Source organism: Arvicanthis niloticus, chromosome 1, assembly GCF_011762505.2.
Source record: "Arvicanthis niloticus isolate mArvNil1 chromosome 1, mArvNil1.pat.X, whole genome shotgun sequence".
NCBI lineage: Eukaryota > Metazoa > Chordata > Mammalia > Rodentia > Muridae > Arvicanthis > Arvicanthis niloticus.
The window spans coordinates 43268954-43280631 of NC_047658.1; positions in this window are offsets into that span (position 1 = coordinate 43268954).

An 11678-nucleotide genomic window follows, 5' to 3' on the forward strand; every position below is an offset into this window, starting at 1 on the left:
TTACCAGGGAGTTTGAAGCAAGGATTATTTTATAAGTCAGAGTCTCACAGGCCAACAGACCTCCCTCCTTCTTTGTGAAGCACCTTTTGGAAACGGACTGTGCCTTCTATGCCTTTTCGCATCACCAGGCTGCCATTTAAGGAAAGGGGATAACATCGCAAGCAGCTGAAAAGCGTTTGTGCCCTTTCAAGCGAGTTCACAAATAATGCCGTGGCTTGGCCACCTTCTCGGATGATTTAGGGGTGGAGAATGTAGCAATATTGATCTTAATGGAAGAGTTTGATGCAGACAAGATAGTGCTGCTTCTGACAGGGAGAATGGGGAGGCTTTCTTTTGTTTTTTTAAAGCCAGGGGTTCAGCGGTTGGAGGACAGGCAGACAAGCAACAGTTGCTTGTCCTGAAGGGTAAACTTCAAGTGGCCTCATGGCCAACTTAGCTATGCTGAGGCTCCTAGGCACATAGGAAGGGAGACTGGCTAGTTTAAATTGTAAATAAAGTAACAGATTGAACCACTGTGTTGTTCATGAGTATAGCAGCTGTTCTTACTCGTATAGCATGGGTCCCCAGTAGTAGTTGGTAGTAGTGGGCAACCATAGGCAGTTAGCGTTATAAGCTCCTCCCCTACCTTAGCCAATTCTAAATCCGTAAATAGCCCACAAACTTGTTTTTACATAGGATAGCACTACACAAACACATGCAGTTTCTTACATAGTCACAGTGGTATTTTAGATTACTGATTAATTGGTGTGTGTGTGTGTGTCTGTGTGTGTGTGAGTGTGCATGCGCGCACATGTATGTGCTCATGCTTATGTGTGATACATGGTTTATACGGTAAAGAAAAATAAAATAGTAAGCACGATAGGGATTCTGGGAGCAGGAGACCACAGGAGAGTGTGTGAAGGGTGGAGTCAGACGAATGCTTCGTAGACTATGCCACTTGTATAAGACCGGAGAAGTTCTCACCTGTGCCAGTTTCTAGGGAATCACATTAGGATCAGCCTTTGTAGATAAATTGGAGGAATCCTTCCTTATTCTCTGCACTCTTTAGTCCTCTAAATCCATGCAACGGAGTTCCAGTTGAGCTGGTTTTTATCCTCACTACACCCTTCATATCTAGGCCTGACATCCACATCCATCACTCCCCACTCTGCTGTAATCTGGCCACCAGCATCGTTAAACCCTGTTTAACTGTGTGGTTACTCACAGCCTCTCAAATTCGTTCCTACACAGGCATAGACTATGTCCCTTGCTTTCAACACACTCATCCCATTATTGTATTTTTCTAAAAAATGTCAGTGTTTCCCTGCTCTGACGAGAACACTTGGACCACAAAACCCTCTGTTATCTCTTTCCATGACAAGCTTAGGCCTCCTGTTCTCCCAGCAAAATTCTTGCCAACCACCCTCTTCGCTCTAAAGAGGATCTAGATTTGGATAGTGAATTGATGTGAATGTCTGCTAAGGGTGCATTTCCTCCTGGAGTCACCAAATTCACTCTCTAGTTCTTCAAGAAACACTTTCTGGACACATGGACACATGCTTATAGAGACAAAACACAGGTGCTGCCAGCTCAGGAATGGTGTTGGAAACAAAATGGTGTTTTCCAAGTTCTTTGGAGGGAAAGGAAAGGCCATGAAGTCCTCCATTCAATGGATGAGGAACAGAGGGGCTGGCAAAAGAAAGACATTAGTTCACACACCATAAGTTTGAGTGATGTGTTTTCTTTCTAACTTCAAGTTAAGATCAACGGGAAGACTAAACAATAGTCCAGCCTTCCTTTAACTGTCATAAACCAGGCAAGTCATTCCAAGCCTCTGGGTTTCTTTCAAGAATTCAAAGAGTTAGTTATATTACTCAAAATCAGATGCATAATGTTTTTGTAGTGTTTGGAGGAATATAGCATGAGTTTCTGCAGTCAAGAGAGAAAGAAAGAGGTACTTTCCAAATAGATACTGTTTATGTGGTTACTGCATATTAGAGGAATATTATTTTTTTCAGAATGTAGTAATATATTCAGCACTTGTATATAGAAAATATACATACATACACACATACATATATATCTGATACATATATATCTGTATATATATACAGATATATATGTATATATATACAGATATGTATGTGTGTATATATACATATATACGTATATATACATATATATGTATATATAATATACATATACATATATATGTATATACATATATGTGTATATATACATATATGTATATGTGTGTATGTATATATACACATATGTATATATACACATATGTACATATGTGTATGTATATACACATATATACATATATATACACATATATATATACACATATATATGTATATATATGTGTGTATATATATGTATATATATACACATATATGTATATACATATATACACATATATATATGTGTGTATATATGTATATACACATATATATGTATATATACAGATATATATGTATGTGTGTATGTATATATATTTTCTATATACAAGTGCTGAATATATTACTACATTCTGAAAAAAATAGTATTCCTATTTTATATATAGTATATATATAATAGTATATATATATATATATGTGTGTGTGTGTGTGTGTGTGTGTGTGTATCAAAATGTTTGGTGGTGCTGTAGAGAAGTTCTTCTCCCAACCCTGTACCCACTCTGGGATCTTACCTGACCCTTACTATCAAAGTGTATTAGCCAGGGTTCTCTAGAGTCACAGAACTTATGGAAAGTCTCTACATATTAAGGGAATCTAATGTAATGACTTCACAGTCTGTAGTCCAACTAACCCAACAATGGGCAACTGAATGGGAAGTTCAAAAATCTAGTTGTTGCTCAGTCCCACGAGGCTAATTGTTTCAGTTGGTCTTCTGTATAAACTGGAATCCTGAAGAAATAGGTTCCAACAGATGTGCTGGTAAGTAATTGCAAGCTCGTAAAGAAGAGTTAGTCTTTCTTCTTCCAATGTTCGTATGTAGGCCTCCAGCAGAAGGTGTGGCCCAGATTAAAGGTGTGTACCACCACACCTGGATTTGAAACTGCTTTGCCCCACACTAGCCTTGAACTCAGAGATCTGCTTGCCTCAGTTCAGTCTCCTGGGATTAAAGGCATGTACTACTTTGCCTGGACCTAAGCTTTTCATGGCCACATGCCTCAAGATCTCCATTTCAATATCTGGGTCAGAAGCCTGAGTCTTCCAACATCAAGATCTGGATAAGTGTGCCCTCCATTTCTGGATTGTAGTTCATCCCAGATTTAGTCAAGGTGACAACTAGAAATAGCCATCACACCAAGTGCCTGTATATTCATTTCTTCAGTTTTGGTAGTCAGTGATATAGCTTTCAGCTCTAAGAAGATTGTGAAGACAAAAGGGATGACTAGTCAGAATGTTACCTGGCAAATGATACACCGACTCAAGGACCCATAGAAGGAAATGTTAATGATTGCTAATGGTTAAACACTGACTACGTGACAAAGTTATACTTTGACTGTTCTCTTTGTCAGTTGTTCTCATATTGTGATTGAGCATCTACCTGTCTAATTAGTACACACCTCTCTGTCAATTTAAAACCTTAGTGTTGATGCATTCTGAATCCTGAATGACAAATCTCGATGCTTTCATCATGAACTGAGCTAATAAAAAAAGACAATGCTGAATACTTTAAGATTGCCATCTCTCTCTGACCCACCAGCCTTATTCCACTGTGCCTTATGACTTCATATATTCTTTCCCCTTCCATGCAATTCTGTCATCTATGCCTGTCTTCTGATCCTTGCTTCACTTCCTGGTGACCGAACTAAACTGAAGTAGGAGTCACCTCCATATTTCCAAACAGTTTGTAAGACTGCTGCACATCAGGAGAGTGTAAGTACAAGCAAATGCAATGGATAACCCATTAGCTTCTATGCATTAAAATTTACCAATATATGCATATTCCTAACTCAGTTTGCTTTTTGAATGCTCACATTTGACTCTGAATTTTTTCAAATTCTTTTAATTCACCGACTCTTGTTTGCCTCATACTCAGTTCAGATTTAGCTAATAGCTTTGACTATTTTGAGACATCTTTTTTGATTTTTTTTTTTTTTTTTTTTGTCCATCATCTTGAATTATTTATCTGGTAAACAGCCAACTCTTGACATTCTCCATATGCTGGGTTGAGAACACAAATATCAGTGTGTTTATATCAACTTGAGATCTCTAAAAATGGACTTGGACCATCATGCTATTCTGAAAGACACTTTGAGACTAAAATGTGTCTGTGTGGTTTGTGTTCTGAAAGAGCTCTCTAGAGGAAGCTGGTGTTCTTGCTGAGTACTCTTATGTAGCTGGAGTAAGGTGTGCTTAGTCCAGGCTGCAGCTACTAAGATTGCCTAGTAAGTCTTGTGCATAACATATCCTGGAAGCTCTCTGTGATGAATAATAAAGTTGTTTTTATTTTACATGTAGCTATGTATGTTTCATGTGGATGAAAGGTTTGCTTCTCATTCAAGCATGTCTTCAGTTTGGGAAGAGGTCACCAAGTTCAGTCATCCTACCCATGAAGACTGGAATCCTTTCCCTGTGAGTGAGTCCTGCCCTTCCTTCTTTCATTTCCACAGGCTGTATTAGTCCTTCCCACTCTAGTTTGCTCTTACACCTTGCGTCCCGTTTGCTCTGAGCATCCTCATGGCACACTTGAGTGTAAGATGTCACCATCTCATGGTTTCACCTCCTTCAGCTACGGTCAGGTCATCTTCAAATATGGGTGTGCTCACCACCAGTGCAGTTAGGAAGAAGGCTTACCAAAAAAAAAAAAAAAAAAAAAAAATCCAGACCTGTTATTAGTAGGTAAAGAAATTTTGGACCTTGCCTCTCTGTTTTGCTAGCAGTTTTAATCTGAGTATTCAGAGAATGTGGTCACCCTGTTCCAGCATGTGGCAGAACCTGTTAGAGAGTCTAGACAGCAAGCAATGAGAATGTCAGAGAAGAAACTACCAATACTTATTATCACCCATACTTATGTATTGCAATGATGGATAAAGCTGTAAGTTTTCTTGGCTCACACACTATGCTTCCTCTAGTGGCTACCTGGAAAGTTGAGGGACAGTTATGTAGTATATATTGGCACAGAAATACATGATAAGCTCTTCCAGAATGGCACGAAGCTTTGCTGTTGTTGTTACTAAGTGGTTTCTTCTTAATATAATTTAAAAGTAAGTATAGGTTTCTTACCTATGAATAGGCATGGAGAAATGAATGATAAAGCAAATCCCATGGCTCAGATAAAATGAACATCCACATCTCTCACGGGGTACTTCACAGGGAGATGAAAAATCTAGGAGGCGGGTTGTTGTTCTGTGGGGCTGGCTTGCGGCTCAGCCAGTTCACAGCAATTCTCTACAGCAAAACTCCAGAGTATGCTGTCAAACCTGGCTGACCAGTTCTGAGACTTTGTTAGAGCAGCCCACAGGAATGAGGAAAGAGGGGTCAGAGAGGACAAGGAAGAAAGCATGAAACTTCCCAGAGCAGACAAAACTTAGACAGAGTTAACAAAAACATGCACATACCCACTAGTGCAAGGAAGGACATCTGGAGAGTCGAGCTCTCACTCAAGTGTCCCCGTGCTAGCTACAATTCAAAGGGGGCAAGTCTATGGCTAAAAGAAGAAAACCAAAAGAGTGATGGTTTGGAAGCTTTACAATATTAGTAGCTTTGCGGTATTATGGTAAGGCGGGTGGAGATGGGCAGTGAGTTGTACAAGTCACAAGAAGCAAGTTAGGCTGACCACAGCCTCCATGTTATAAGCAATGTCTGTTGACTGAGTCCATAATCATAGCCCCGATGGACTATGGAAAGGTGTACAGGTAACTGCTGGTACTGCAGTGGATGCTTCACAGTCACAATCAGACACACTCAAGATTTTCTGGGTCTTAGTTTCTCTTCGACAAGCTGCAAGGTGCAAGACATTGTGAATGGCTAGTGCCAGAAAAGGGTCATGCTTGGTTGCTGATATGGCAGGCCTTACAGACAAAGAAGTCCCCCAGGCTCTCCTGTGCGTGAGCATGCACCCACACACACACACACTATTTAGACACATACGCACACACTTGTGTATACACACAGATGAGGAAGATGGGGATAATTACATGCTATTAAATGATGTAACCATGTGAAAGAATGGCAAAGGGAAATGTGCAGGCTGTGCCATGCATCATCACCTCATGAGGTCATGATAAGCTAAAGGCTTTTCCAGGGAAGTGATGGTGTGGTTCAAACTTGTGGGAGCATAAGAATTGTTGAGGCTGACAAGGGGGATAGTAAAAAAAAGAAAGAAAGAAAGAAAGAAAGAAAGAAAGAAAGAAAGAAAGAAAGAAAGAAAGAAAACCCCTGGGAACTGTAGTAACTGGGTATGATTCAAGGATATGTCCCAAAGGTTCAGGTGTTGAAAGCTAGGTCTTCAATGTGGGAGTAGAGGGACGTCTAAGAGAGGGTGGTGATGTTTATGAAAGTGCTGCCCTGGAAAGGAACTATTGTAGCACCTGGTGAGTTCTCACCTGGGTGTGGTAATTAAAGAGTGCAGGCATATGAAGCATCTCAGGCTCCCACCCCAGCACCTAATCTCCCTATCTCCCACATGCCAGTATGGTGCCATTAAATAGGAAAGGAGCTGATGCCACAACAAGCCCTTCCACATCCATAATTGTAAACTAAGAGAATTCTTTTTTCCCTCCTAAAGCACCCATCCTTAGGGATTTCGTTATAGAGACAGTGCAATGAGCGTATATGAGTGTATGCAGGTGAATGGGACCTCCTTGATCTTGCAAAGCTCACACTTAGTCTGTTAGAGATAAGGGTCTCTCCTTCTAAAGGCTGTGGTAAGAAGAACATCAAGTAATTCAAGGTCAGGACACAGTAATGAGCCTTCTGAGAGCAAAACTGCAATAACTGGCAACATTTATTGCTATTATAATAATTAGTATTATTTTTAAATATATTGGAAGCCAAGGTATAGTCACATAAATACAGCCTCTCAGCTCGTTTAGGAAACATCTAGGCATATTTTAATTTCTCTTACTTTTTGCTGGGCATTTCAACACCCTGTGTAAATATGTACAGAAGAGACCATGTTTCTATCTCCGTCCATAGTCTCTAGGTGTACCTGTGATGGAGATCTTATCGAGCAGCAACAGTAAGTCAAAGAATATAAACAGGAGTTTCATACATGTACACTTTGGAGCAGCCAAAAGTAATAGAATGTCAAGAAAGCCGGAGCTAAAGTAACAGAGATTTCTTTATCTATCCATGCAGAAAGCCCAGATATAGATGATGCTTCTGTTATCCAACAATCTCTACCATGTCACTGAGATTTAACATTCTACTCAACCTTCTTTAGTATTGTCTTTTATGTATAACATAGGTGCTACAGATCCAGCTACCTCAGACATACGTAAGTTCATTCATGGCAGAAAGTGAAGGCCAAATAGAAAAGTACCTATTCTTTATACCAATAGGCAAAATATTTTTAAGAAGTAACCTAACAGCTTTCCCCCTTGGGTTGTTTTCTACCTCTGGCTGTGGGTGACATTGGGAAACTCACTAAGACAACTGTGATGGAGTCAGACTGTTACTGAGGGCTTGGGGTTGATCATGTAACTGCATTAGGAAAAAGCAAGAAAGGAAGTCCATATTGGCTGTTGGGTGTCTACCCAACTGCTCATCATGGTGGCTTGAATATAATTTAAGGAGACAATATTTGACTGATTTCCTAGGTCAGTGTAAGAGCCAGCCTAAATGAAGCATGCTTGGAAGCAAAGTTCAGTTTTCCACAGGTAGAAGAATGGAGCAGGTTTTTAACCCAAACCATTAAAGGAAAGGGATAGCAAAGTAAGTAACAAAAAGAAAGCTGCCCTTGAAACGCTGTATGATACTGAAAGGAAGGTAGGAGGCTTTCCTAGGCGTGCCGTGAATGCCGTGGGATAGAAGAATCACCATTGTGGGTTATGGCATGGAGATTCACTCCCATTCTTAGGTATGAATTCATGTGCTTAAAGGGCAAAGAAACTGCAAATTATTGATAGAAGTCTGAATTAAAGCTTTTAGCCTAACAGTGTTCACATTCTATTTGCTCTGTATTTTTTTTTCTTCCTGAAGATTTTGACCTTGTTCCTTTACCTTCAGGATCAGCAATTCACAACTGAACTATTTGAAACCATCCACAACAGAATAAAGTGCAGAATATCACTACCCGGGCTCAGAGAGCTGGCTCCGTGGTGTGAGCTAAGGAGGCTAGCCAGCTCTGCAGCCATGGGCTCAGCTGATTAAACTCACTAATGTCCAGGCTCCTGGAGCAAAATCAGAAGTGTAATCTCCTGGCTGTGACCTGCTTTGTCTTTCCTGGCTTGGCAGATATATATAGAAAAGTAGAAACACAGTCTTACCAAAAAAAAAAAAAAAAATCAGGCATAATATAAAATGTATGTACATATGCAACTCATACCTTTATATATGAATGTGTATGTGTGAAAATGGATAAATATTATATTATTCTGGTAGCTAATTTTGCATAAACACAATCATACACACACATACACACATCAATGTTAGGTATTTTTAAAATATAGATTTATTTTCTTTTGTAAACTGGAACCAAGACAATCCAATTAAAGTGGTTTTACAATAATCCTCGTGATTGGTAATATTGGGAAAGACTAAGCTACTCTATAGTAACTATAATTCTTACCTGTGCTTTAACTGGCATGGGCTTCAGTTTAATTTTTAAATAGGAATCAATAGTGCCTCTTTTTTGTTCTTTTGTTTTGTTGTTTTTCTTCAAAATTTATTTAGAGTTAACTTGAAAAAAAATTACCATTATGAAAAAAAATAATATATCAGGATATTAACTGATTATTTCCAGACATGGAGACAATGTATAAGTCTTGTTAGCATGTTAATACTCCTGTGTATTTTCTACATTGTGTTACTTAAATAATCAATGAATAGGAAATACAATTTAAAACCATAAAATACATATCACCTCAGAAACTCTCTACAGAAAACACTTGAATTTAACCAACTAAATCATTAACCAACAATGTTCGTAATTACCAAAAAAAAGTTTCTTAAATATAGGAAACACACAACAATATTAAATGACATATCAGAAATAAAATGATTTAACAATTACTTTTAGCAATTGTTTAATGCTTTATACCGTCACCCAGTGAATTCAAGAAGACATCTCTGAAAATAATTCTAGGGAGATTTTTTGTTAAAAAAAAAAAAAAAATCCATTTGGAAAACCCTTTCCTTTATATTTTTCATCAAAAAACGATAACCATTCCCTTGCCTCGTTTTGCAGACATGGTTTCTGTTTCCAACTGGACAAGCATTTAGCACATTTAGATCGTGACATATATTCTAGAGGTTTAGTCTTTGCTGGCATTTGAGATTTTTGCATTCTGACTTCATATAAATTGCAGAAACTCTTTTTGTCCTGGATCTGAGGGTCCTTTGCCACCAATCTCCTTTATGGTTCCCCATCACTGAGAATCGTCTTATCTTGGAAGCACTTACACAGACTCTCTAACTCTAACTTCAGGAACAGATTAAGTTTGCTTTTTAAAGCCATCCATCATTCGAGATATGTTTTTGTTAGTGTTTTCTTTTGTAAATCATTTTATTATTGTAAGCTTTCTCCGGCTTGCTGGCATGATAATAGGCTATATAAATGATTTTTGTCCTATATTTGTGTTCTATATACTTTATTGTAATAGCACTCTCGGGTCAAAAGCAGCCAATATTATTCCGATTAATTCCTGTCTAGACACTCATAAATTGTCCCTTAATTTGCAGAGAGAAAGCGAAGTCATATGAAGCATAACCTTTCCCTGCTGCAGAAAGTGCACCTGGTATTTCTGGGCGAGAGGAGGCCCGCCTCCCAGCGTCCTTCAAAACAGCAGGCCTCAGAGGATGCAAGGATGAGCAGTTCTTTCTCTATGCATGCGGCCCAGGTAGCCAGCCAAGGCCTGCCAGTTGGCATGCTGTTCCTCAAAAGGAAAACACAAAGCCTAATCCCCCAACACAGTTTCAGACAAACACTCATTTTATTTACTCATATTCATCTCCCTGGAAGGGGGAAAAAAAAGGAGGAGAAAATAGCTTGCTTAATCCCAATACTAACACAATATCGATTCACATTCATGTTCGGCATTTATTGACGTGCATGGCATACAATAGGGGCTATCATTTAGGCTACTGTGTTCAAGGGGAGGCACAATCACATTGGAGAAGGAGATGAAGCACACAGTTTATACAGCCCTAATTTTATGTAATGTAAACCTTTCAAACATTGCACATGGGAGAGAAGATGCGTGGCCTAATGAAAACCTGCATGCGTACCAACTGGATTTATCTTAAAGCTAATTATGGCTGCAGAGTGTCTGTCCTCAAAAGTCTGTTGCTATTTCTCAAACTCGTACAATGAAATTAACTTTTTTTGGCTTCTGCAGCAGCTTTCTGTCTATCCCATTAACCAAACTGTAAGTGCATTTGTGCTTGAAAGCAGATCTTGGGGTTTTGCTTTGTGACATCCAGCGTGAAGTGTTTTGAAATTCTGCAGGTGCTCTGCAATGCTCTAGGCTAACTCCAGCCTATGCTGGAGAACATGTCGAAGAGCAGACAGCACACAAGGATTGCTAGCATATGGCCGCTAGGAGAAGAAACAGATATAAAAGCACCACACTCTTTGCTTGGCCCCTTGGAGATTTTATTGCCTGGTGGCAGCTGTATTTAATAAAATATTAGTATCCACTTGAGGTTTAAAGGTGTAACACAATTCCATTTCAATATAACAGTTCCATAAATTCAAATATGAAACTTTCATAGAAGCACAAAGCGTCTATAATTAAAGAAAACTTGGTATGCACCTTAGGAACACCAAATGTGGGGCCTGCTGTATTTGTAGTGATCTATAAAGTAGATTTGGGGCAATCATTCTCATGTTTGAAAATTAGAAGTGATTCTGGAGGTTTCTGTGACAGAGACTGGTGGTTCAATTTTTGTGTCTTTTGAAAAGTTATACCATTTCATTTCAATCTGATCTCAGAGCCTGAGAACAAGACCTTCCACAACCACCCCCCACCCCCAATCATGTTCTCTCTATGCTTCTGAAAGGTTCTTTTCCAATCACATCAAGTGTCCAGAGAGCTGGCAAAGTTGCTAGATGCTATAGAACCGTTAGATTATATCACTTGTTTGCAAGTTTAAAAGCAGGAAATGTCTGCTTGAAAGCCTTAGTACAATCTCTGCTCTAACACAGTCATGACCTAGACAGGCAGAAACCTAAGTAGGAAAGACTTGGAGGTAGCACTCCGGTTTGTTTCATTATCCCGCAGAGACCTGTCACCAGCATTGGGGTGCCATTGGGAGGTGACTCCTTGGAGAAAGGGCCCTAGTGGAAGAAGTAAGGTCACCAGAAACAGCTTTGAAATGAGGTTGGCACCTCAGCTCCCTCCTTCCCTCTTTACTTCCTGGATATAAGGTGCCTTGCATTTCTTGGCCACTTGCTTTTGGCATGAGGTGCTTCCTGCTTTGCTATAGACCCAAAATGGAAAGAGCTGCTGACCACAGACTGAGAATTCCAAAACCACGAGAAAGTATAAATCCTTTGTCTTTCTAACTTGGTTTGCCTCA